Below are 26,197 nucleotides of genomic sequence, written 5' to 3'. Positions count from 1 at the left end.
TAGAACACCTTCGGGATGAAGGCCTTCCCGTACCATAATTAATTATAATTCCCATAAACACACTCCTAAACCTTGTGGAAAGCCTTACCAGAAGAGTTGAGGCTGTTATAGCTGCAAAGGGTGGACTGATGTCATATTAAACCCTATGGACTAAGAATGGGATGTCACTTAACTTCAAATGCGAGTCAAGGCAGGTGAGCGAATACTTTTGGCTGGACCCTGACAACATAGCTGGACGGATGCTCAGGGAATGTGCAGATCAGCTGGCTTGTGTCCTAACGGACATTTTTAATAACTCACTGGATCAAGCCAAAGTCCCATCTTGTTTCAAAACTGCCACCATCATCCCAATGCCAAAGAAACCTCAAATCACATCACTCAGTGACTACCGGCCCATCGCACTCACTTCGAGTAAGATGAAGTGAAGTTTGAAAGGCTGGTAAAGGAACACGTCACCTCCAGACTCCCTGCCACATTTGACCTCTTCCAGTTTGCCTACCGGCCAAACCGCTCCACTGAGGATGCAATCTCCACTGCTCTTCACTTGAGCTTTGCACTCATGTTCGGATGCTGTTCCTGAACTTCAGTTCAGCTTTTAATACTATCATTCCACAGCACCTGGTAGACAAACTGGGACCCCTGGGCTTCAGCACCCCCCTGTGCAACTGGCTGCTAGACTTCCTCATTGAAAGACCACAGTCAGTGCGGGTCGATCAGAATGCCTCCAGTGTCATCATCCTCAGCACAGCCCTCACCGCTGTGTCCTGAGCCCCCTGCTGTTCACTGTGATGACGCACGACTGCGTCCCAAGGGCTACCACCAACCACTGTGTGAAGTTTGCGGATGACACAACAGTGGTGGGCCTCATCAGGGATGACAACGACCTGACTTACAGGGAGGCAGTGGAGCAGCTGGTGGGCTGGTGTAGCAAAAACAACTTGATCCTGAACGTGGACAAAACCAAAGAGATCATTGTCGACTTCAGTAAGAAGCAGCCTAGACAAGCTCCACTTATCATCAACGACACGGTTTTGGATGTGGTCAGCAGCACCGAGTTCCTGGGGGTGCACATCATAGACAACCTCACCTGGTCTGTGAACACTGCGGCACTGGTCAAGAAGGGACAGCAGCGTCTGCACTTCCTGTGAAGGATGAGGAGAGCCCTCCTGCCCCCGGGTTATATACGGTATATTACATGTTAGCATAGCTCCATATTCATCTAAGCAGGGAATCTTTTTTCCATCCTGAGCAGCTGATTTTCCGGGCCGAGCTGTTCTATAAACATGTTGCCGGTGATGTTGACACTTACACTCAAACATAACACCACATCGACAATGCACTTGCACAAGCGCATGCCCCTGGGAAGCCACTTGCACGTGTTCGTCAGACAGATTAGCGAGCAGCACTTGGGACAACTCTTCCCCGAGCAGCAGCTTCTGTCTGAGTCCGACTCTTCTCCGGTCTTGGGCTGAGTTTGCCTCGTGTCTGGGTGCTGTTCATTGCACTCCTCATTTGCACCTCCTTCCACGCTGCTTTGGGTTGTTTGACGAAGTGAAGTGTAACGTTTGAGGACAGATGGATGAGATCTGTGAAGAGAAAATACCACAAACATTGTTTTGTGTTTGTGCCACAGCTTCACTAGAGCTGGATCTTCACGGGGAATAATACAAGCCCACTCTCAGCCTCTCAGGTGTCACAACAACAACGTACAGTATCTAGTAACTCGATGCCCTGATTCTGCTTTGTTTGATGAGACTCGGCAGCCAGCACAACATCAGTAAACGCTCTGATTCATCCTCGTCCTGATAAGGGCGTGTTCTGTTTTCACCTGCACATCACTGGAACTTAAGTATCAGGAATGTTTCCAACTATTTAGGTAACATTCCTGCCCTGAAAGCTTCCTTCAGGATATTGCGTTACCTTGACAGGCAGCAACACCCAAACAGGCCGTTAAGTACGATCTGAAATGTTGAATCAATTTGACTAGACAGCCTAAACGTTTGCCTCCGACCCACAGCTGCAGTCTTTTTTCTTTAAAGCAGTGGAGCGCCGACAAATTACCTTCACTCTCATTAAGTGAAAGTGAAACCCATATACTATATAGATTCATTACACATAGAGTGAAATAGTTTGATGATTATGGCTTACAGATAATGAAAGCCCAAAATTCAGTACCTCAGAAAATTAGAATATTGTGAAAAAGTTAAATATTGGAAAGTAATGGTGTCACACCCTAATCAGCTAATAAACTCAACACACCTACAAAGGTTTCCTGAGCCTTTGAATGGTCTCAGTCTGGGTCAGTAGGCTACACATTCATGAGGAACACTGCTGACTTGACAGATGTCCAGAAGACAGTCATTGACACCCTCCACAAGAAGGGTAAGCCACAAAAGGTCATTGCTAAGGAAGCTGGTTGTTCACAGAGTGCTGTATCTAGCAGTTTGATAGAAAGTTGAGTGGAAGGAAAAAGTGTGGAAGGAAAAGGTGCACCAGTAAAATGGATAACCGCAGCCTTGAGAGGATTGTCAAGCAAAATCCATTCAAGAATTTGGGGGAGCGTCAAAGAGAGAGGACTGAGGCTGGAGACAAATCTCCAGACGAATCCTACATATGGACTACAAATGTTGCAGAAATGTTGCATTCCTTGTGTCCAGCCACTCCTGAACCAGAGACAACTTCAGAAGTGTCTTATCTGGGCTGTGGAAGAAAAGAACTTGACTGTTGCTCAGTGGTCCAAAGTTCTCCTTTCGGATGAAAGTAAATTTTGTATGTCAATTGGAAATCAAGGTCCATGAGTCTGGAGGAAGAGTGGAGAGGCACAGAATCACCGTTGCTTAAAGTCCAGTGTGAAGTTTCCACAGTCAGTGATGATTTAGGCAGCCATGTCATCTGCTGGTGTTGGTCCACTGTGTTTTCTAAAGTCCACAATATACGCACCCATCTACCAGGACATTTTAGAGCACATGCTTCCTTCTGCTGACGAGTTTTATGGAGATGCTGACTTCATTTTCTAGCAGGACTTGGCACCTGCCCACGCTGCCAAAAGTGCCAAAAGCTGGTTTAATGACCATGGTGTTACTGTGCTTGATTGGCCAGCAGACTCGCCTGACCTGAACCCCATAGAGAATCTATGGGGTATTGTCAAGAGGAAGATGAGAGACACCAGACCCAACAATGCAGATGACCTGAAGACCGCTATCAAAGCAATCAGGGCTTCCATTACACCTGAGCAGTGCCACAGGCTGGTCACCTCCATGCCACATTGCACTGATGCTGTAATTCATGCAAAAAGAGGCCCAACCAAGTATTTAGTGCATAGAAGTGAACACCCTTTTCAGAAGCCTAACATTTATTTAAAATATCCTTTTTTTATGAATCTGAACCCAAGACACTGAATCTTTGGTTTTCATTATCTGTAAGCCATAATCATCAAAAATGCAAGAAATAAAGGCTTGAAATATTCCACAATGTGTAATGAATCTATATGGGATTCACTTTCTGAAATGAGTGACAAAAAATATTGAACTTTTTTACATTAAGGAGAATTGAATTGAATGCACATTGTCCTTGTTATTGAAAGCTTTATTAAAGTTTTTCATTACTTCAGATGTGTCACAATGTTTTTTTTCTCCACCCTACCATCTGGTCATCTTGCTCATATTTTAGGAGAGGATGAAGTTCTTCCTCTGCACATTCGTAAATCACAAGTATTACTACAAATCATAATATTACAGTTATTTTACAGCATTCAAAACCTGTCAACTATAAATTTATAACATATGGTTTGACTAATTACTGAAGCATCATGAGCAGTGGAGGTGTAATGGAACAGGAGCAGGAGTACAAAGAAAACATATAACATATAACTTTTCTGATCCAAGCTCAAAAGTATCCAATACGATCCATAAAGCAACAGCAGAAGAAGAAAAATAAGACAATAAAACAGATGAAGGAGAAGACACCGACCGTCTGACGGCCTGTTTCTATCCAATCAGCTGTGTGGGAACGTTTCAGAGAGCGAGTGGTGAAACAGACAAAAAAAGAAGTCCTAACAGTTTAAATTATAACAAAAAAAGTTTCTCCTAGCATTTAGTGCAAGTTGTGCCGTGAAAATATCTCAGGTTGAACCAGGTGGAACAAAATATTACTTTCATTATTGCGGTTGAAAAAACCACAAAACACCGTGGTGGATAAAAAAATAAAAAGGGCACGAGTGTGAAGGAAGTCATGATGTATTTATATTGAAGAGAGGGCACTTCACTAGGTTCTGCTCACTGGAGGGGCTACTAGAGTCCACCAGTGCCAGAACCAAGTCCTTGAAACCGAGCTACAAACCAAACCATGACTCCTGTGTTCCGTTACACCCCCAATAAGAAATTATTAATCAGAAAGGCTTCATGCAGGTCACAGTGACAGTCATCAGGATTGTCTTTCTAGATATATAATCAAAATAATGCACTTATAACATATGCACAGTATGTTTCTGTTTTTGATATTATTATTCATATTGTGTTTTTTTTTTATTTTTTTTTATATACTTTCATACTTTATCCAATGCTGAGCCCCTGAAACGAAATTTCGTTTCTAGTCTTAGTCTCACATGTGATTAACAATCATGAAAAGTAACATTTATGTGAAACTCCACGTGTGAAAAGTATATCCTACATGCAGGGTTCGTACACATTTTTCAAGGTCAAATTCAAGCACTTTTCAAGCACTTTTAAGGGCCTTTCACAAAATTTTCCAGCACCTTATCGTTGGGGTAAAACACATATCTACAAGAATATATATACTCATGATTATGTTTTTCACTTTTTATCACAATTATGTACATTGTATTATGCTGTAAACATCTAAAATGATGTTTCATGATAGCAAAAACTTTAGATATTAAAGGAGAACACAAAGTTTTATCCAAAAAAAGGGGAGCCACTTGGCGTTCTTCAGGTACACTTGCACCGGGACAAAGAGAGACCCGAGAGCAGCCTGTAATTTTCTTTTTTGACAAACTTTTATAAGCTTTTCGCTTATTCATCAAAGTTTATTAATATCAAACGTGTCATCAGTCCAAATTGCATCAAATTCACCTTCTCCTAAGCTATCCTTCTCTATTGCTACCAGGCTGCGTGTGTGACGACACACACACTGATTTTCTTTCTCCTTGTAATAAGAAAACTATCCAGTCTGATCCCAATGTTGCCAAGACACAGTTATAAGCACTTTCAAGCACTTAAACTAAAATCCAAGCACTTTTCAGACCTTGAAAACACAACATTGAAATTCAAGCACTTTCAAGGATTTCAAGCACCCGTACGAACCCTGTACATGTCAGAAAAGCCAACAATCCACATTGTAAATTTTTTCACGTGACATTTTGTTTTTACACGTCAAAATTTCAGTTCGCATGACGTGAAAATATTCAAAATCACGTGTGAAATTGTGATTTCTAATGGAGAGAAACTCGGTTTGAGGTTGTCGTGTTTAAACACAGATGTCAGGGTTATATACGGTATATTACATATTTGCATAGATCCATATTCATCTAAGCAGGGAATCGTTTTCCCTCCCGAGCAGCTGATAATCCGGGCCGAGCCGCTCTATAAACATCTCGCCGGTGAGGTCGACACTTAAACACAAACATTTGCAGGGTCAGTCCGTACAGCAGGACGCCACATCGGCAATGCACTCGCAGCACACCATACAGATGGACAAGCACTCACAGACACTCCCCACACATTCTTGCTCCCCATTCCCCGAGCAGCAGCTTCTGTCCGACTCTTCTCGTCTCTTGGGCTGAGTTTGAATTGTGTCGGGGTGCAGTTCATCCAACTCCTCGCAGGTAACTTTCCTGCCCTGACACTTCCTTAAGGAACCGCAGTTGTGTGTGTTATAAACATAACACAAAGTGTTTCTGACAGAAGGATTAGTAGAAGAGCTTGTGTTTGCCTCTTTTTTTGTGCTTATTTTGAAAAGTGACCCGATGTTATGTTGTGGTTTCGGTGCGTGACTTCCTGTCTGCTCTGAGCTAAATTTGGGTGATTGCTGCGTCGTGGCTCCGATCTGCTAGAAATAGAAGTCGTGCGTATCTCCTCCTGAGGTCTTCGGTCTGTCGGAACAGATACGCAGCGCAGGAGACCTGGTGGAAGTTAACACACACACACTAAAGTGAAACCTATCAGCTCCGCTGCCGTGGCGGAGCTGTAACGCAGGACACATATCTGGTGGATAACAAAACTTAAAATCATGATCAAAATTCGATTAGTTGCACAGCCCTAATCTGTGCCATCCGGTGACGGCCCGTTTATTACCACAAAAATTCCTGTACCATCCCACTCCTGGTAAAATGACTCCCACTTTTTCTTCCTCTAGTCTTTAGGCAATACATTGAATTTGATTTGATCTTCTCCCCATTCTTTTTAGATTACTTTGTGTTCTGCAGTGAGATTTCAAAAGATATAACAACAGGACCAGGGGAGGTGCATATGATTATAGAGGGGCAGGAGCTCAAAGTCAGAAAAGGGCAGTAAATGCATTTTTTTTTCAGGCCTTGTAGATTAATTATTGTAAAGTTAGTAAACAAAGTACTTATAGAAAGCCAACTTCTTAGCTGTGTATCCTGTGTAGCTGTGAGTGATACGCAAATGCCATTTCTTTTGTGTCAGCAAATGTTTGTCAACATGAGTTTATTCACATTATAATACTGAGGTTTAAGATTTGTGGCAGATAAACAGCCGACACAGACAGCCGTCATATCAGATTATTCTTAACTCTCATTAACAAGCACAAATGGGCGTTTTTCTGAAATATGACTCATATTTAAGCACGTTGAATACATGTAAGGCGACTCGTTAGCTCCCACAAGGAGGTCGAGTTTCTGGCGAGCGTATGGAGGACACCAGACACAGCAATGTCAAATTGCCTGTGTTCAGGAGGGTAGTAGGACTGACGGGTCACACTCGTAGCCTACTGACTGCACACAACGCCACCTTGGGACTTTCACCCAAAGATTTAATTCTATCGGTTGGTCTATGACACGCAAGTAAGGTCAACTCATTAGGCATAAGACGTGGTTCACAGTTCAGTACACTTTATTATTTAATATTAGAACAATGCAGCATCCACACAAATTATAAAAGAGACTATTCAAAGCTGAGGCTCGTTGTTGTGGAGAAACTAGTGAGGGAAAGGGGTCCAAACAAAATATCATAAGTCACCTGGGCACGTGACGATCACACACTCACACACACTTTGAATAAGCAAAATATCCCAGGGAAGCACAGCACACAGGGAGGGAAGGGACACCGCCACCCGGGTCACCAGCGCCGCCGCCGCCACCGGCCTCTGCAAAGAAAACAACAACAAGAGAATAGTCACACACAGTGAAACAAAACTAGTATAAAAAGAAAATGTCAAGGAAACCGGGCAAATTATAGTCAAACCAAACAAAACATCTATTGCCCAGAATAAACCAACTAAAGAAAAGAAAAGAAAGCAAATAGCACAAATTGTATGCAAACTGAAGTAAACACCACCTGCCTTAAACAAATGAATTACACTAGTTAAATCTAAGTAACCAAAAGGATATCAGAAGTCAAAACAGGTGGGGTAAAGAAAACAAATTAACTAAATAAACTAAGTTAAGTTGTCAAAATGAAACTAAACACATGGCCATGAAGGCACACTGAAGAGAACAGTGACTTAGCAGCCAAACAGGTGCAAAGCAGGTGTTGATGCAGCGGCCAAAGCAGCAGACAGAGCAGCAGAGGTCAGCTGGTCGTGACTTGTCTTGTGTCACACGGATCGTTCGGCTGTATCTCATCTAAAAAGAACAAAATTAACACTATTAAAACGAGCCTACTGTACCGGTTTCAAGCGCCGCAGTAAAACTACAACATACCTTTTGGCCGGCTCGGACACACACACGGTGGTGAGAGGGAGACACACACGCGGCTACCGGTATTTACCTGCAACCATGCTAACTTTAGCTTAAAACCTGGCAGCGTGGAAAGTTTCGTACAGTCCTACCTGCCGAGAGCCAAAACTTTCAAACCAGAAGTGACGCGTCACACAGGAGCGCAGAGAGAAAGCGCCGGGGAGAGCTGCCGCATTTATACTCCGTTCCGCCTACAATGAGTGGCTTCCTCTCTCTCTCCTCTGTGAGAGACAGAGATGCGGCTTTAGGCTCAACCATCACAACCACCATCGAAGTCATGTACTTAAGTTTAGTTTCCTTAAAACCGAAAGTAAACTGAGACGTGACTGCAGGTCTATTTTTAGAACGGCAATTGAATGAATCAGAGCAAAGATGCAACATAGTGGTGAGAGGCTGCATCAATCCAAGTTATCATTTGTTGCAGCAAGAAAGGCAGAGGATGACCAGGCAAAGAGGAGGAAAGGTGAGAATTGTAAGAAGCTAAGAGAAAGAGAAAAATAGTGAACTAGCCTACAGATGCAACAGATAGCCAATAGAGGAAATAGAGAAGCTTCTTCTTTCGTGGTACAGAGAGGACCTGCCTCAACCTGAGGCTGCAGAGCAGGAGATACATAGATGGAAGCATCTTTTCACTCATTAGCAAAGGACACATTGCAGGAAATGGATATGCAATTTTATCCTAATATTAAATGCATCCCTTGCGTTTAACTGGTCATCAACTTAGGGAGGGACAGACCCAGACCAGACCAGAGGAGGTGGAGGTCGTGGAGACCTGTAAATATCTTGGGCTGTGGCTTGACAACAAGCTGGACTGGACGAGCAACACAAAGCAGCTTTCCAAGAAGGCTCAGAGCAGGATGTACTTCGATCCTTCAACATCTGCAGGAAGCTCCTGTGGATGTTCTATCACTCTGTCGTCGCCAGCGTTCTTTCCTACGCTGTGGTGTGCTGGGGCGGGAGCACATCATAGGCAGAACTTTCCAGGTTGGAAAAGCAGGTCAGGCGGGCCGGCTCGGTGGTCGGCATGAAGCTGGACCCTCTGGTGACAGTGGCAGAGAGGAGAGCCCTCAAAAAACTGCAGGGCATCGTGGATAAATGCCAACCACTGCGTTTACATGCACAGCTTAGTCAGATTACAGCCATAGTTCGACTATGCTACTCAGTTGGACAACTGCAATTGTCCGAGTATACATGCCATTGAGAAAATCAAATTATTCGGCCGAAGCATGTCATACCCCGGTACGATAGGAGGCGCTGTACCTATTTCAACGAGTGGTAACAGAAACACCTCCAGCTGACCTCTTTTCGTCACCGGCAACAACAAACTCTGCCTCGGCATTCGAGAAAGATGGCGTACGAAGAGCTAGATGAAGCTACATCTTCGTACATTTCATATGTGGTGTACATGATAATTACACAAACTAGATGCACAATGGCGCTCTTGCTTGCAGTGATTTCGGAGGAAAGATTCATCACGTTGTTGCCGGAAATATAAAACAACACGATGAATCTTTGCTCTTCCTAATCATCTCCTAATACTTCCGGCTCACGGCCCCGGGGAAAAAATCTCGAGCCTGCGCAGAACGCAAAATCCGAATCCAATCTATCAATCGAATAATCTAGGTGTTTTAATTCGACTAGAGAAATCCGATCCGGTCGGACTAAGGTGTATACATGCATCTTAAAAATCCCATCATAGTCGGACTAACCCAGTAATTCAGTTTTCTTGAGTGTCATGTAAACGCACTGAATGACCATGTGCAATAACATAACAATATCAGATACTGTGTATCTGTGTACAGTTTATATATATTATATACACACGTATATATTTATTTCTATTTCTACAGTGTTTTCTTTTTATATTTATTTACTTATATGTATATCTGTTTTACTGTATATGTGTGTAACAGTGCTGTGTGTGTGACAGGGAACCTCCCAAAAGGATCAATAAAGTTGTCTAAGTCTAATAAAGTAGACAATCTGGAAATATATACAGTGAAATAGTTAGCGTTATAAATGAAATGATGCAATAAGGTGCAATAAGTGATGCTTATTAGTAAGCAACTCTTTGGTATAAATGTAAAGGATGTCATGATTTCTATGCAGAGTGATGTGGGGATGTTGTGTTTTTGTATGCTAACCTGGATGTTAGCATACGAAAAGCCTGTGGGATTTTTTTATTGGATTTTGGTGGCAAACACAATTCTATGATTCATGCGCACAGATGAACATGTGTGATTTTCAAAGCGAAATATCATTAAGGAGAATTGAATAGAATGCATGTTGTCCTTGTTACTGAAAGCTTTATTAAAGTTTTTCATCACTTCAGATGTGTCACGTTTTTTTTTTTCCTCCATCCCACCATCTGGTCATCTCGCTCATAATTCAGGAGAGGATGAAGTTCTTCCTCTGCACATCCGTAAATCAAGTATTACTACAAATCATATTATTACAATTATTTAACAGCATTCAAAACCTGTCAACTATTAGTATATAACATATGGTTTGACTAATTACTGAAGCATCATGAGCAGTGGGGGTGTAATAGAACAGGAGCAGGAGTACAAAGAAAACATATAACGTATAACTTTTCTGATCCAAGCTCTTATCCAGTTTTGGTGAAACAGACGAGGACAGACAAACAAAAAAATTTGAATTATTCCAAAAAAAGTTTATCCTTGCAGTTTTTAAAATAGCCTCTAGATGTGAAAGCAGACAGGCCCAGATACTTCACAGAGGGAATTAACATTTACATCAAATTTGGTTCAAAATATGCTGTGCCAACTATCTCAGGTTGAACCAGGTGGAACAAAATATTACTTTCATTAGTGTTAGTTGAAAAAAAAACACAAAACACGGTGGTGGACACAGGATGTTTGAAAAAATGTATAATAATGAAAAGGGCACGAGCGATAAGGAAGTCATGATGTATTTATATTGAAGAGAGGACACTTCACTAGGTTCTGCTCACTGGAGGGGCTACTAGAGTCCACCAGTGCCAGAACCAAGTCCTTGAACCGAGCTACAAACCAAACCATGACTCCTGTGTTCCGTTACACCCCCAATAAAAAATCATTATCAACATAGGCTTCCAAATAAAAACCCTTTACAGAGACATGCAGGTCACAGTGAGAGTCAATCATGAAGATTATCTTTCTAGATTGTTTGATATACAAATTATAGGTGCATGTGTTTATGTTGAATACAAAGATCGTAGATTTGTTTTAATGTAGATTAAATAAGGTGCATTGCTGTCAAGAGAGTCACCAGGAGATGCAGAGAAGATCCTGGAAAAGCTGGTCCTGATGTCCTAGATCAGGTCCTGTAATAAACACAGATAACACAATATTATCAAAACACTGTTAAATAAGCTCAATAACATTTATTCAAGATTTCTGTTAAAAATGGGGGCTGGGAAACGTATATAGTAAGAATACATCATCTTATATTTTTAGATATGAGAGAGTTGTGTGTTCTCTGTCTGTGTTTTTTATTGTATTTTTATTTTCTCTGTGTTTTATCTGATCTTATGTTTGCCTTTTATATGCTTTTAATTAATTCATTTATTGTATTTTAACTTTAACTTTCTTTATTTTACTGTTTTGTATCTGTTGTGCAGCACTTTGGTAACTTTATTGTTTTTAAAATGTGCTATACAAATAAAGTGGATTGGATTGGATATTGTATCATCATAAAATGTTAATTTCTTATGCTGAATTGTTCAATTGTGTGAAAAAAGTCAGTCATATGTAACTTTTTTTTTTTACCTGTTACATTCATACATGAAAAAAACAAACATTGACAGCGCCCTGTCCGGGGCTGTGCTGGCTCATTATAGTTTAGAATATTCATATCAAAATCTGCCGCCAAAGCTCACCCCTATAATCAGGTGTTCCAATCACTTCCATGGCCACAGATGTATAAAAGCAAGCACCTAGGCATGCAGATTATTTCTACAAACATTTATGAAAGAATGGGTTGCTCTCAGGTGCTCAGAGAATTTGTCAGATGCAGTTGTGTATAGCATGCCGCTATTGGACTAGAGCAGTGGAGACGCGTTCTCTGGAGTGACGAATTGCGCTTCTCCATCTGGCAATCTGATGGACGAGTCTGGGTTTGGCAGTTGCCAGGAGAACAGTACTTGTCTGGCTGCATTGTGCCAAGTGTACAGTTTGGTAGAGGGGGATTATGGTGTGGGGTTGTTTTTCAGGAGCTGGGCTTGGCCCCTTTGTTCCAGTGAAAGGAACTCTGAATGCTTCAGCATACCAAGAGATGTTGGACAATTCCATGCTCCCAACTTTGTGGGAACAGTTTGGGGATGGCCCCTTCCTGTTCCAGCATGACTGTGCACCAGTGCGCAAAGCAAGGTCCACAAAAAACATGGATGAGAGAGTTTGGTGTGGATGAACTTGACTGGCTTGCACAGAGTCCTGACCTCAACCCGATAGAACACCTCTGGGATGAATTAGAGCGGAGACTGAGAGCAAGGCCTTCCTGTCCCATAATTAATTTATAACTCCCATAAACACACTCCTAAACCTTGTGGAAAGCCTTCCCAGAAGAGTTGAAGAATCGGATGTCACTCAAGTTCATATGCGAGTCAATGCAGGTGACCGAATACTTTTGACAATAAAGTGTAGCTGAAGTGCAAAGGTCTCTGAGGATTGTCAACTCATGGAAGGCTCCTGGCCCTGACAACATACCTGGGCGGGTGCTCAGGGAATGTGCAGATCAGCTGGCTTGTGTCCTAATTGACATTTTTAATATCTCACTGGATCAAGCCAAAGTCCCATCATGTTTCAAAACTGCCACCATCATCCCAGTGCCAAAGAAATCTTAAATCACATCACTCAGTGACTACCGGCCCATCGCACTCAGTTGTAGTATGATGAAGTGCTTTAAAAGGCTGGTAAAGGAGCACATCACCTCCAGACTCCCTGCCACGTTTTACCCCTTCCAGTTTGCCTACCGGCGATACCACTCCACTGAGGATGCCATCTCTACCGCTCCTCACTTGAGCCTTGCACACCTGGAGGAGAAGTACACTCATGTTAAGAAGCTGTTCCTGGACTTCAGTTCAGCGTTTAATACTATCATTCCACAACACCTGGTAGACAAACTGGGACTCCTGGGCTTCAGCACCCCCCCGGTGCAACTGGCTGCTAGATTTCCTCACTGAAAGACCACAGTCAGTGCGGGTCGATCAGAAGGCCTCCAGTGTCATCACCCTCAGCACAGGCTCCCCTCAAGGCCACCTGTTCACTCTGATGACTCACGACAGCGTCCCAAGGTCTACCATCAACCACATAGTGAAGTTTGTGGACAACACAACAGTGGTGGGCCTCATCAGGGATGACCACGACCTGACTTACAGGGAAGAGGTGGACAAACTGGTGGGCTGGTGTAGCAAAAACAACATGATCCTGAACGTGGACAAAATCAAAGAGATCATTGTCGTCTTCAGGAAGAAGCAGCCCAGCCACGCTCCACTTCTCATCAACAACTAAGCTGTGGAGGTAGTCAGCAGCACTAAGTCCCTGGGGGTCTGAAAGCCTCTGACTGGAGGAATGTGAGGAGAGTGGTGAGGACAGAGGAGAAGATCATTGAGACTTCTTTCCCCTCCATTCAGGACATTGCTCCCAAGTGCTGCATGTCCCGAGCTGGGAATATTATCAGAGACTTCTCCCACTCTCACCATGGACTGTTATCCATGCTGGCCTCTGGAAAGAAGTTCTGCAGCATTCGTTTCAGGGCCGCCAGGCGCTTTTTCCCCAATGTCATCAGACAGCTGAACTCTAAGTGACAATTGTAGTTTATTCTGGATACCTTGTTTCCTCAAAATATTTGCACTACCTCATTCAACAATGTCACTTTCACTAATTTGCATGTCAAAATTTCAGTTCGCATGGCGTGAACATATTCAAAATCACGTGTTAAATTGGGATTTCTAATGGAGAAGAACTCGGTTTGTGGTTGTCGTGTTTATACACAGATGTCAGGGTTATATACGGTATATTACATATTTGCATAGATCCATATTCATCTAAGCAGGGAATCGTTTTCCCTCTCGAGCAGCTGATCATCCAGGCCAAGCCGTTATACATCTCGCCGTTATACATTTCGCCGGTGAGGTCGACACTTACACACAAACATTCGGAGGGTCATTCCACTCAGTTGGACAATGCCTCGGCAAAGCCCCCGCAGGCGTCTGCACACTCGCCCAAGCTCTCACACACACTCCTCACACATTCTTGTGTGCACCACTCGGGACAACTCTTCCCCGAGCAGCAGCTTCTGTCCGACTCTTCTCCTCTCTGGGGCTGAGTTTGAATCGTGCTGGGGTGCTGTTCATTGGACTCGTCACTTGCACCTATTCCCATGATATTCTGGCTTGTTTGACAAAGTGGAGTATAACCGTTTGAGGACAGATGGATGAGATCTGTGAAGAAAAAAATACCATGAATGTTGTATTGTGTTTGTGCCACAACAAGCCCACTCTCAGCCTCTCAGGCATCACAACAACAACGTACAGCATCCAGTGACTCGATGCCCTGATTCTACTTTGTTTGTCGAGACTCTGCAGCCAGGGCAACTTTAGTAAATACTCTGATTCATCCTCCTCCTGATGAAGGCGTGTTCTGTTTTCACCTGCACCTCGCTGGAACTTAAGTGTCAGGAATGTTTGCAACTGCGCAGGTAACATTCCTGCCCTGAACACTTCCCAACCAGTTGCGTTATGAGTCCACCATGGTGCAGTACTGACAACTGGTGTCACAAGACCAAGTAGTTCCTGCGATAATCACATAATCACTCGCAACTGCAGCTATAGGTATTTGTCATAAACACAACAACACAAAATGTTTCCGACCGAAGGATTAGTAGAAGTAGCTTGTATTTGTCTCTTTTTTTTTTTTTTTTTGCTGTGCTGGCATCAACACATAATCGTAATGTTTGCTGCGTTGTGGCTCCGATCCGCTAGAAACAGAAGTCCTGCTTATCTCCTCTGGAGGGCTCTGGACTGTCGGAGCTGGGACTGAGCAGATCCGCAGCACAGGAGACATGGTGGAAGTTAACACATATACTAAGTGAAACCTATCAGCTCTGTTGCTGTGGTAGAGCTGTAACACAGGACAATTATCCGGTGGATGAGTGCCAGGGCTGCGGTGAATGCTTTTGGGGAGGGACTGAATTGCGCAAGTGTGTCGCTTTGAGAAAATCTCTCTACTGTACAACGAAAAATACCAAATAAATCGTTTCAATTTGATTATATTAGTTTCCATCTCATTCAGCTTTTCAATACTCCATTGCTTTTCAATCATAATTAATGAAATTCCATCAGGCGACTTGGCCATGAAAGCAACTTGGATAAAGGAGGTGAGAGAGAGAGACGGCCATAAAGAGCAGAGAAAAACGAGTAATGGTCTTACCCTTTGCTTTCAGAGCTGCCTCTCCTGTCGGTTTGAATCTCCCTCTCTTTCTCTGTAGAGAAGACTTTCTTTAGAGGACAGGTGTGAACGCACACCTCCACCCTGAAAAGACACCTGCACGCTGTTATGAACAACACACTGTCGGCCTCAGCTACAGCCACAGAGCAGGTGTGGATTCAAGTTGAACAGGTTCGGTCAAGTGGACCGCCCTGATAGTCTTAAAGGTGCAATAAGTGATGCTTATTAGTAAACAACTCTTTGTTATAAATGTTGACTAATATTATCAACAGAATGTAAAGGAATAACAGGTGATGTCATGATTTCTGTGCAGAGTGCTGTGGGGATGTTGCGTTTTTGTATGCTAACCTGGATGTTAGCATTGTCCTGGTGCCCACACTGAAAAGCCTGTGGGAATTTTTTTATCAGATTTTGGTGGCAAACAGAAGTTTTTGATTCATACGCACAAATGAACACCACATGTGTGATTTTCAAAGCGACATATCATAAAGGAGAATTGAACTGAATGCACATTATACTTGTTATTGAAAGCTTTATTAAAGTTTTTCATTACTTCAGATGTGTCACAATGTTTTTTTCTCCATCATACTATCTGGTCATCATGCTCATATTTCAGGAGAGGATGAAGTTCTTCCTCTGCACATCCATAAATCACAAGTATTACTACAAATCATAATATTACAGTTATTTTACAGCATTCAAAACCTGTCAACTATAAAAATATAACATATGGTTTGACTAATTACTGAAGCATCATGAGCAGTGGAGGTGTAATGGAACAGGAGCAGTCGTACAAAGAAAACATATAACATAACTTTTCTGATCCAAGCTCAAAAGTATCCAATACGACCCATAAAGCAACAGCAGAAGAAGAAAAATAAGACACAATAAAACAGATGAAGAAGAAGAACCGACCGTCTGACGGCCAGTTTCTATCCAATCAGCTGTGTGGGAACGTTTCAGAGAGCCATGTTTCACCTTTTTAAAGCAGCCTCTAGATGTGAAAGCAGACAGGCCCAAAGACTTCACAGAGGGGATCAACATTTACATCAAATTTAGTGCAAGACATGCCGTGCAAACTATCTCAGGTTGAACAAGCTGGAACAAAATATTACTCTCATTATTGTTAGTTGAAAATGATTGAGAAAAAAACCACAAACCACAGTGGTGTACTCGGATGTTTGAGGGCCCCGGGCAAAAAAATAAATAATAAAAAGGGCACGAGCGTGAAGGAAGATGTATTTGTATTGAAGAGAGGGCACTACACTAGGTTCTGCTCACTGGAGGGGCTACTAGAGTCCACCAGTGCCAGAACCAAGTCCTTGAAACCGAGCTACAAACCAAACCATGACTCCTGTGTTCCGTTACACCCCCAATAAGAAATTATTAATCACAAAGGCTTCATGCAGGTCACAGTGACAGGATTGTCTTTCTAGCTCATTTCAAATACAAAATACAGATTTGTTTATGTTGCATACAAAGATCGTAGATTTGTTTTAACGTAGATGAAATGAGGTGCATTGTTCTCAAGAGAGTCACCAGGAGATGCAGAGAACAACCTGGAAAACTGGTCCTGATGTCCTCGATCAGGTCCTGCAATAAACACAGATAACACAATACAATCAAAATAATGTAAATATTAACATTTATTTAAGATTTCACATATCATCTCATTGTATTAATACCAAACATCGTTCCTACATTATTGTCACAGTATCGATGTTAAAGTAAGGCATCATTGGTCTAATATATTGTCAAATTAAGTTTATAAAGCGCTTTTGAGAGGATTTTAAATGTTATGATGTTTGGTTAAGGCCAGGCTGCCCGGCCGAGTTTGAATGGACGTTTACTCATACGTGAAAATGTTAATTTCTTATGCTGAAATGTTCAATTGCGTGAAAAAAAGCCAGTCTCATGTAACTTTATATTTTTATCTGTTATGTTCTCACATGTGATTAACAATCACAATCTGAACTAACATTTATGTGAAACTCCATGTGTGAATATTATATTCTACATGTCAGAAAGGAAAATCCACTTAAATTTTAAATTCCCTGAATAAAAAATGCGACGTCAAAGTTCACGTGAGATTATTTTGTTTTTACACGTCAAAATTCAGTTGAAAATATTCAAAATCACGTGTGAAACTGTGATTTCTAATGGAGAGAAAGTTAGTTTGCAGTTGCCGTGTTTATACACAGAGAGAAAAAACCTGTTAAATGTCAGGGTTATATACGGTATATTACATATTTGCATAGATCCATATTCATCTAAGCAGGGACGTTTTCCCTCCCGAGCAGCTGATGATCCGGGCCGAGCCGTTCTGTAAACATCTCGCCGGTGAGGTCGACACTTACAGACAAACATGCGGATGCACATTCCACACATGGCGATGACGCTGGAGATCTGAAGCGCTCGGCCGCACTCGCCGCTCATCAGACAATCCCTCGTCCGCAGGCAGCACTTGGGACAACTGCTCCCCGAGGAGCTGCCTCCGTCTGAGTCCGACTCTTCTCCTTTCTTGGGCTGAGTTTGCCTCGTGTCGCGGTGCTTTTCATCCCACTCCTCGCTCGCGCCTCTTCCCATGATGCTTTGGCTCGTTTGACGAGGTGCAGTGTAACGGTTTGAGGACAGATGGATGAGATCTGTGAAGAGAAAATACCACAAATGTTGTTTTGTGTTTGTGCCACAGCTTCACTAGAGCTGGATCTTCACAGGGAATGATATAAGCCCACTCTCAGCCTCTCAGGCGTCACAACAACAACGTACAGCATCTAGCAACTCGATGCTCTGATTCTGCTTTGTTTGCCGGTGTAACATCAGTAACACTCTCATTCTTCCTCCTCCCGACGAGGGCGTGATCTGCTTTCACCTGCACATCGCTGGAACTTATGTCAGGAATGTTTCCAACTGCGCAGGTAACATTCCTCCCCTGAAAGCTTCCTTCAGGACATTGTGTAACCTCGACAGGCAGCAACACCCAAACAGGCCGTTAAGCACGATCTGAAATGTTGAATCAATTTGACTAGACAGCCTCATTGTACACCACCGACTCACAGCGTGATGAAGACGTCTGCTCTCAGAAAAATCTATACATGTATTAGTCTTTTTTATAAAGCAGCCGAGCGCCGACGCATTATCTGCACTCACATTAAAGAGAAATCATCTTCCGCAAAGTGTGAATCATTAACACGGCGGTCTAAACTTAAGTCCCTTCATGAGCGCTTTATTGAGTGAAGTCACATTGATTTGACAGATTAACAGTTCCTCCGCAGTGATGATCATCCCTCCTGCCAGGAGTCGAGCCCCTCCCCTCCCCCTCTCCTGTTTTAACTGTCGGATACAATTGCTCCCCGCAGACATTATCAGATATTAAGTGATAACCCTGACGCTGAAATAACATCTTATCTGTGCCATCCGGTGACTGCCCGTTTATAAGCACTGACAGAAGATTAGATTGCTGGCATCTGGAGGGTATACTGGCATTTTTTTTTTTTTTTTTTTTGGGCGCACCTTTTTTCCATCTCATTCAGCTTTCAAAACTCCATCGCTTTTCAATCATAAGTAATGAAATTCCATCAGGCGTCTTGGCCATGAAAGCAACTTGAAAAAAAAAGGAGGTGAGAGAGAGACGGCCATTAAGAGCAGAGAAAAACGAGTAATGGTCTTACCCTTTGCTTTCACAGCTGCCTCTCCTGTCGGTTTGAATCTCTCTCTGTCTCTCTCTCGCTGTAGAGAAGACTTTCTTTAGAGGACAGGAGTGAACGCACACCTCCGCTCTGAAGAAAGATTTGCTGTTATGAACAACACACTGTCAGGGCTGTTCTGTCGGCCTCGGCTTACAGCCACAGAGCAGGTGTGTATTCAGGTTGAACAGGTTCCACTGAGTGGACCGCCCTGAAAGTCTTAAAGGTGCAACAAGTAATGCTTATGACATGAAAACAGAAGGTTTTACCTAAGAAAAATATCTATAACTTGTTTTGTAACAGTAGGAGTATGATAGTAAACAACTCATTGTTGGAAATGTTGAATAATATTCAACAGAATGTAAAGGAATAACAGGTGATGTCATAATTTCTATGCAGAGTGCTGTGGGGATGTTGTGTTTTTGGAGGCTAACCTGGATGTTAGCATTGTTCTGGTGTCTTGGAAGGGATTTTTTACATTTGATTTTGGTTGCAAACACAAGTTTATGAGATAATCTAAATCACAAGCAGTAAACAGCTGATGTTCGGCCATGAACAGACGTCACCACCTCTCACCGTCTTGCCACAGTTCTGCAGGTTTTCTCTAAATTAATCAGTCTACAAGTGGTAGAATTCAAGTTTGTAAGTAAAGACGAACAAGTGAGTTTTGGAGACATGTGAGCGCTTTGTAATTCAATTGTGGGATATTTCATGATGTGTTTTTTGCACGACAACAAACCTCATCAGCTTGTGGTCACCATGGACTTATTTTAGGCCTTTAACTGAAAACGTAATGACTTTGAGACGAAGGAATCGGAAGATATCTGCTGAGTTTAGCATGCTAACCAGCTAGCCCACTCCTATTCCGGACCAGTGGGGTCAACTAGCTGCACGGCTAACTGAGCTAACTAACGGCAGCTTCAGTTAGCAACAGCAGCGTTACTGTGGTGATGAAGTGCCTCCTTGTAAAGTTTGAGACAGCCGTCGTATGATTTCATGATCATTTGAGAAACACTTCACATGTTTCGTCTATAAATCTATAAATCACAGATTTTCAAATATGTTATACTACACAATAATTGAGCTTTAGGTTGATAGATGCGAGTCTGAAGTGAAGTGAAATTTCAGCAAATCCATTTGCATAATTATTTTAATTAATTCATCCGAACACGCATTAAGTTGTCTCTTAATAGCCAATAACTAATGCATCTCTGCTGAGCTGTGTGACAGAAGATGTTGCCGCGGAAATGCAATCAAGTTTTAATAAATAATTACACGGAGTAATTAATTGATTAGGCAGCACATTTCATTACATGATGAACAATGATGAATTGAGAAAGGCAGTTCAGGGACGCAATTAAAGCACAAATAATACAAACACATTCAAAGAACTGCTTTCCATTAAGAAGCGGAGACATTCATCATCATGTAAATGTGTGAAATGCATTGTAATTTATGTACACATGTTTTCTCTACAATACATCCGGAGCGTTGAACAGAAAGAGGAAAACATGCAGTAGGCGACGTGTCAGACTTTAAAGAATGATTCTTCCTCCATCCAAGGACAAGTGTTGCACTATATTATATATTTACAGCATTTGCTATTGTAGCGCTGATCGATATTTTTCATCCACACAATGTGAGAAGTCGCAGCCATTGTAGGTAAAGTGCATAGTTCCCGCGCCCGAGGAGAAAAATGCATCAATGTCAAAACCCTGCAAGGTGAGAAGCATTTTCATCAGGTGTGAGAGAGAAAGTGCAACTTAAATTGTCACTTATTTCCGTCCATTTGAATCAATTTGTTTCCCTCTCAAGGTTGTTTAGCCAATAAACATATAATGCCGCTCCCTGTTAATAGTTGTAATAGTTCAGTTGTAATCCCCAACAGGAAATTGCTTTTAAAAAAGCTAGAGTCAAACGAAAACTTCAGTAAAGTTCAAGGTTCAATAAAATGTCTATTCTGACAGCTAAAACTAATAAACGTGCATAAAACTTCATGGCTAGCTGGCTGCACAGGACAGGCTGCGGTAAGTAATGTCCCCTGCATTAAAGTGAAACTCTCGCCAAAATGCAACCAAGGCTTTTTTTTTGTGAATGTACCCGAGTCAAAACTTCATGTAAAAGCTTAATTACTAAGAAAGAGGCACTTTTAAGATTTACTGTATTTTCGTTTTCAGGTCAAACTCATTTTCAATGGGAGTGCTACGGGCACTTTAGCGCTAGCATCAAAATCTCTATTTTTAAAACAGTAAGAAGTCTCGACACAACATGAAACTTTGCTCGTAGTATCACCAGGGTCTCTACACATGAACACGAGCATTGAGAACATTGTTTGTGTACACAGAGTTTACTAAAAAGAAGGTTTATGAACAACTCATGTTAGCAGTAGCTTGTTCCGCTCGCCGCCGTCCTGCCAGTGGAGAAGTGTCGATCTCAGAATGTGACGTAACCTGGAGGACAGTTAAGGTGGAACGCTCCTAAAGCTTAGTTCCATATAAATGCAGGATAATTTGTTGTTTTGTCGGTAGCGAAAAACAATATTGACCTTGAAGTTGAAAAAGGAGCTTCATATAAGAAACAATACTAAAATCAAAAGCCGGGAAAGTCACGTGAGATCTTGTGTGGATAGTTGTTGCTGGAAGACAGTAGTTCCACCTTAACTGTCCTCCAGGTTACGTCACATTCTGAGATTGACACTTCATGTTGTGTCGAGACTTCTTAGTGTTTTAAACAGAGAGATTTTGATTCTATCGTAAAAGTGCCCGTAGCACTCCCATTGAAAATGAGTTTGACCCTGAATCTTAAAAGCGCCTCTCTCATCGTGATTATGCTTTTAAACGCAGGTTTGACTCGGGTACATTCACAAAAAAAAAACCTAGGTTGCATTTTGGTGAGAGTTTCATTTTATTGTTTAGGCACTAAAACTACTTGGGTTTATAAAAAGATCATGATTTTGGGTTAAAATCAGGGCTGTCAAAGTTAAGGCGATAAAAATGAGTTGACGCAAATTTATCTTAACACAATTAATACTTTTTGACACGCGATTATCGCACGCTCGTTATGACCCTCGGCCCGCTCCGTAGTTTGAGACATCAGGAAGCGAGGCGGCAGTAACAAACTTCCTCGAGCAGAAGTGGATAAAGAAAAGCGTCTGAGGCTTCAAAGACAAATGTGCGATTAAATATTTTCATAGATTGAGAGCTCTGGCTTCTTCTCACCTGAGCACCAGGTGAAAAACCCCACACAGACACAGAAACCAGCTGATATACGCCTGCACAGGTTCTCACTCTCACTCTGTTTTCTTTTAATTCCCTCACATGTTTTGTATGTATACACGTGAAACAAACACATAAATACACCATAGTTTGTACAATACGTAGCAGTGTGAGTGCCACTATGTTACGTAGGGTAGAATAAGTCAAGCGGGATATGAAAGGCGGTCTCAAGGATGTTGCTGTAAACAAGGTTGATTAAAGTGGTGAGCGTGAACCAATACAACCTAAACAACCAGCTGACAGATGCTAAAAAACAAACAGCAGCTCCTGACATGAAATCTTCTGTATGTTATGTTGTGTTTGAGGAGACGGTGATCCACGTGGACCCCGGCTCGGTTGAAGCAGCTGTTAAAACCAAAGATCCGTTTTGCTGAAGTGTCCTTAAAACACCAGACTGATGTGTTTCTGACGATGGGGAACAAAAGGGAGAGGGGGGAAGGATGCTATTCTGTCGAGCTCGGTAACCAAACGTCGTATTATTTTGACACAGCTAATCGACTCACACGGAGACGCACTAATTAAAAAAAGAAGCAAAAGCACTGGGATTTACACCTTCATTAGTTTTAGCTGCATATTGAAAGTTTGTTTTCGTTTTTAGTGAAGCAAATCTCAAAATCCATTTCAGATTTTAATGACTTTATCATGATGTTCGTCATGTGCAGAGGAACAACATGCACATTTGGGCTCTTAACTGCTTCTGGAGAAAGTGTTCCCGAGGTGACGAGTTTCATTAACACATATACGAGGGATATTTTGCTCATCAGCCAAAAGAAAATTGAAAAATCAAGAATTATTATTTGACCGCCAACAGGCTGTAAAAAATATGGTACGATTTTTTTTTTCTTTAATGGTAAAAAGAAGACGCAAGCAAAACTAGCGAGTGCATCCGTAACCACTTGGTTTAATCAGCGCTGCGTGTGCCGACGTTTCCATTCTTACTTCCTCCATTTTTTTTTTTCTTTCTTTTTGTCTCTTCAGTTGCTTTATTACTCGAGCCAGCGATGTGTTTCAGCATCTGGCAGGAACATGACAAGCAGTCCATCTCTCCAGAGCTCGTCCACGCAGCCTCCCCCAACAATCCCAGGATGCACTCTGTCAGCTGTTATTGTACACAGTCGCACGTACCACTTCGAAAAAATTGTTCAAATGCTCCTCAAACCAACTATTTTCAGGGGCTGTTGAAGTGTGTCTACAGCCAGCCCTGCAAGAAAAGAAAGAAAGAAAGAAAGAAAGTGTGGAGCTGTGAAGTTAAAGAAGCGGATGAAGGCAGAACATACTTCCCCTCGACGCTGCATCATTCTGGTTGATGGTTCACCTGTCACCTTGATGCTTTGAACAATGAACGCCCCACAAGATGACAAGAAAACCCGTGCTGCAAATCTGGTTTGTGGTTGTCCAAGACAAAAAAAAGAGACCTCAACTTTACAGAAGTGCGACTGGTTTTTCATCTACACTCGTCTGTCAGAGTGTCGGGAATGAATGTAGGCCGCTACTGCCCCGGTACGCCGAGCGAGATCAGGATAAAGAGCTCATATAGGATCAGTTTATAATCATTTTGACCAAATTTCACCCAAAATTCAGTCAGTTCAGAGAGACCTGAACTTGAACTGTTGTTAAAGGACGATGAACAGTGAACAGTTTCCTCACGCACGGCTCAGGCGATGCTTCCAGTGACAGAAAATGAGAGAATAAAATAAACGGGAGAGAAGAGGAGTCTGCTGATTATGCACCATTGATCTTTAAAAGGTCATAAATGACTGAACGACGGATCATTTGCAAATTAAATCTTTTTTTGTATTCTGTGTTTTTTGAAGAGGTCGACATCTTGTTCCTCGGCTGTTGAATCATCCGTCCCACTGCTGTCGTGATGCAACAATGCTTCCATTCATGTTTTATTCACCAGGGTTACAGAAAGATCATGCTTTCCTTTGAGGTTCGTGAACCTTCACAACTAAGTCTGTATTACTGAAACCATTATGATGATCAGGAGACGACTGTGGTTCTGATGAAAAGAAACCAACCTTGGATGTGAAACCGGGAGCAAACAGCATTTTGGAGTGTTCAGCTTTTCCCTTTTGGTCGACCTCATCATCCACTCGAAGCTAAAATCCCAGATACCAAAGAAGTGTTTGGAATAATGCTGAGCAGCTTTAAACAGATAAAAGTTTCATTCTGTGTCCTCTGGAGAGTTTCCTCTGTCCTGTCGAATTTGTACCTTAACTACAGCTTTTAGCGTCGCTGCTTGAACGCGCCACGATGTTTGTTAGCCACATTGAAAAGGTTTAAAATGACTCAATAGGAGAACGCCAATGCACCTGATCACACATCAGTCGAGGACCCAAGTACATTTGCTATTTACACAACCAGGAAAATGAGACGTGTGTCGGTCTGAAACTTGTAATGACCAGTGTTGTTTTCATCGACGATGACAAAATAATTTCGTTGACGCCCCTTTTTTTCATGATGATAACGAGACGGTGACGAGATAAACACGGCTCTTTGATGACTAAAACATGATGAGACGTGTGTGAGTTTTCATTGACAAGACGAGAATGGACGTTAATGTTGGGTGGTCTGTCAGATGTTTAAAATGCATGACATCTCTGCTTAATGTTCGTGTAGCAACTGGACAGCCGCTGAGACCCGGGAGATGCTAGCGTCTCCTCGGTCTCTGTCTTCGTTGTTCACTTGCTGTTGTAGCAGCAAGCTAGAAACGGTCGCTACTTTCAAATTAAAAGCCCCCTGCTAAGACCCCACTTCTAAACTCAAATAGGGTGCAATGTAAAGCTCTTATTTTGAAGACAAAGTCGTTTTTTTTTGTTTTTTTTATTGAACAATTTAAATGTACAAAACCACAAAGTATAGAATAACATTTAGCACATTTCAACAGTTTTTTCATGAATTGATGCCCGACTTCATCATACACGAGTGTTTAAATAGCAGATCTACAAGTTCAACACATTGCAACACATTGTGAGCTTGTAGATCTTTTTATTGACCTAAATTAATTTGATTAAAGACTATACTTCTTCTTTTCTTTTTGTTTTTTAACTTAAACTGAATAAAACCTGTTTGAGTTTTTGTCACATTTTATAGAAGTGACTAAAATTTGACTAAAACTAAAAAGCATTTTAGTCCAAAAGACTAAGACTAAATCTAAAATCGCTGCCACAAACTACACTGGTAATGACACTCTGAGTCGGGCATCATAAAGAGCACATGAAGTTAAATGTGAACTTAGTGACATCTTTGTTTTTCTCTCCAAGAGCGGAGTCTATTTCTGTTCCCCATGTTTGATGTGACGATGCCTTCAAATCACAAAATGTTTGACAGTTAATTCCACTTCCAATATTGTAATCCCCGTTTCTTTAAAATATAGCTGTGAGGATGAAGCTCACCACACACCTTAATTTTTCACATTTTTCCCTGCCTGTGCACATCCAGCACAAACTAATTAAGTGTGATTTGCTATAGCTGAGCACGGTCTCAAGTGTTTATTGTCAGTTGATTGTCATGCTAGAAACGATTCAGCAGAGAGCCACCGTAACTCCGGCGCTACTTCAGAACCTCGGCTTAATTTAAAATGCTTATTTTCTCGTGTTATTGGCTTTTTCTGTGCGGAAACGTGTTTTTATTTCATTCCACTCTCTGCTTCTCGATGTTTTTTTAATAAATTGAAAAATGTTGGAGAATTAAACAGACGGAAAAATACAACCGCCGTGTTCGTGACAAAATGCTTCCTGATCTCATGGTGTGACTCAGTCTTGCTCTTTTTCCACTGCTCATATTCTTTGTGCACATAACAACAATCAGATCCAGTATATACTTTGTAAATAAAACGTGTAAACATTA

General features: G+C 42.0%; 3 long non-coding RNA genes across 3 annotated transcripts; all 3 read right to left on the bottom strand.

The window, feature by feature from the left end:
• Positions 1 to 5,826: 5,826 nt before the first annotated feature.
• LOC115570593 (uncharacterized) lies at positions 5,827 to 8,068 on the bottom strand. Its single transcript, XR_003981780.1, has 3 exons — positions 7,901 to 8,068; positions 7,218 to 7,822; positions 5,827 to 6,139 (listed from the first exon to the last, which is right to left on the bottom strand). It is a non-coding gene; the product is annotated as an uncharacterized LOC115570593 (long non-coding RNA).
• A 2,835-nt stretch (positions 8,069 to 10,903) lies between these two features.
• On the bottom strand, positions 10,904 to 15,457 carry LOC115570595 (uncharacterized). The gene is made up of 3 exons (XR_003981781.1): positions 15,367 to 15,457; positions 14,083 to 14,378; positions 10,904 to 11,261 (listed from the first exon to the last, which is right to left on the bottom strand). It is a non-coding gene; the product is annotated as an uncharacterized LOC115570595 (long non-coding RNA).
• A 444-nt stretch (positions 15,458 to 15,901) lies between these two features.
• On the bottom strand, positions 15,902 to 19,209 carry LOC115570592 (uncharacterized). Its single transcript, XR_003981779.1, has 3 exons — positions 19,056 to 19,209; positions 17,742 to 18,029; positions 15,902 to 16,977 (listed from the first exon to the last, which is right to left on the bottom strand). It is a non-coding gene; the product is annotated as an uncharacterized LOC115570592 (long non-coding RNA).
• Between the last annotated feature and the right edge of the window lie 6,988 nt (positions 19,210 to 26,197).

This window comes from Sparus aurata, chromosome 20 (assembly GCF_900880675.1).
Source record: "Sparus aurata chromosome 20, fSpaAur1.1, whole genome shotgun sequence".
Classification (NCBI taxonomy): Eukaryota; Metazoa; Chordata; class Actinopteri; order Spariformes; family Sparidae; genus Sparus; species Sparus aurata.
The sequence above is the reverse complement of the archived record's forward strand: the minus strand, read 5'-3'. Positions and strand labels throughout refer to the sequence as shown.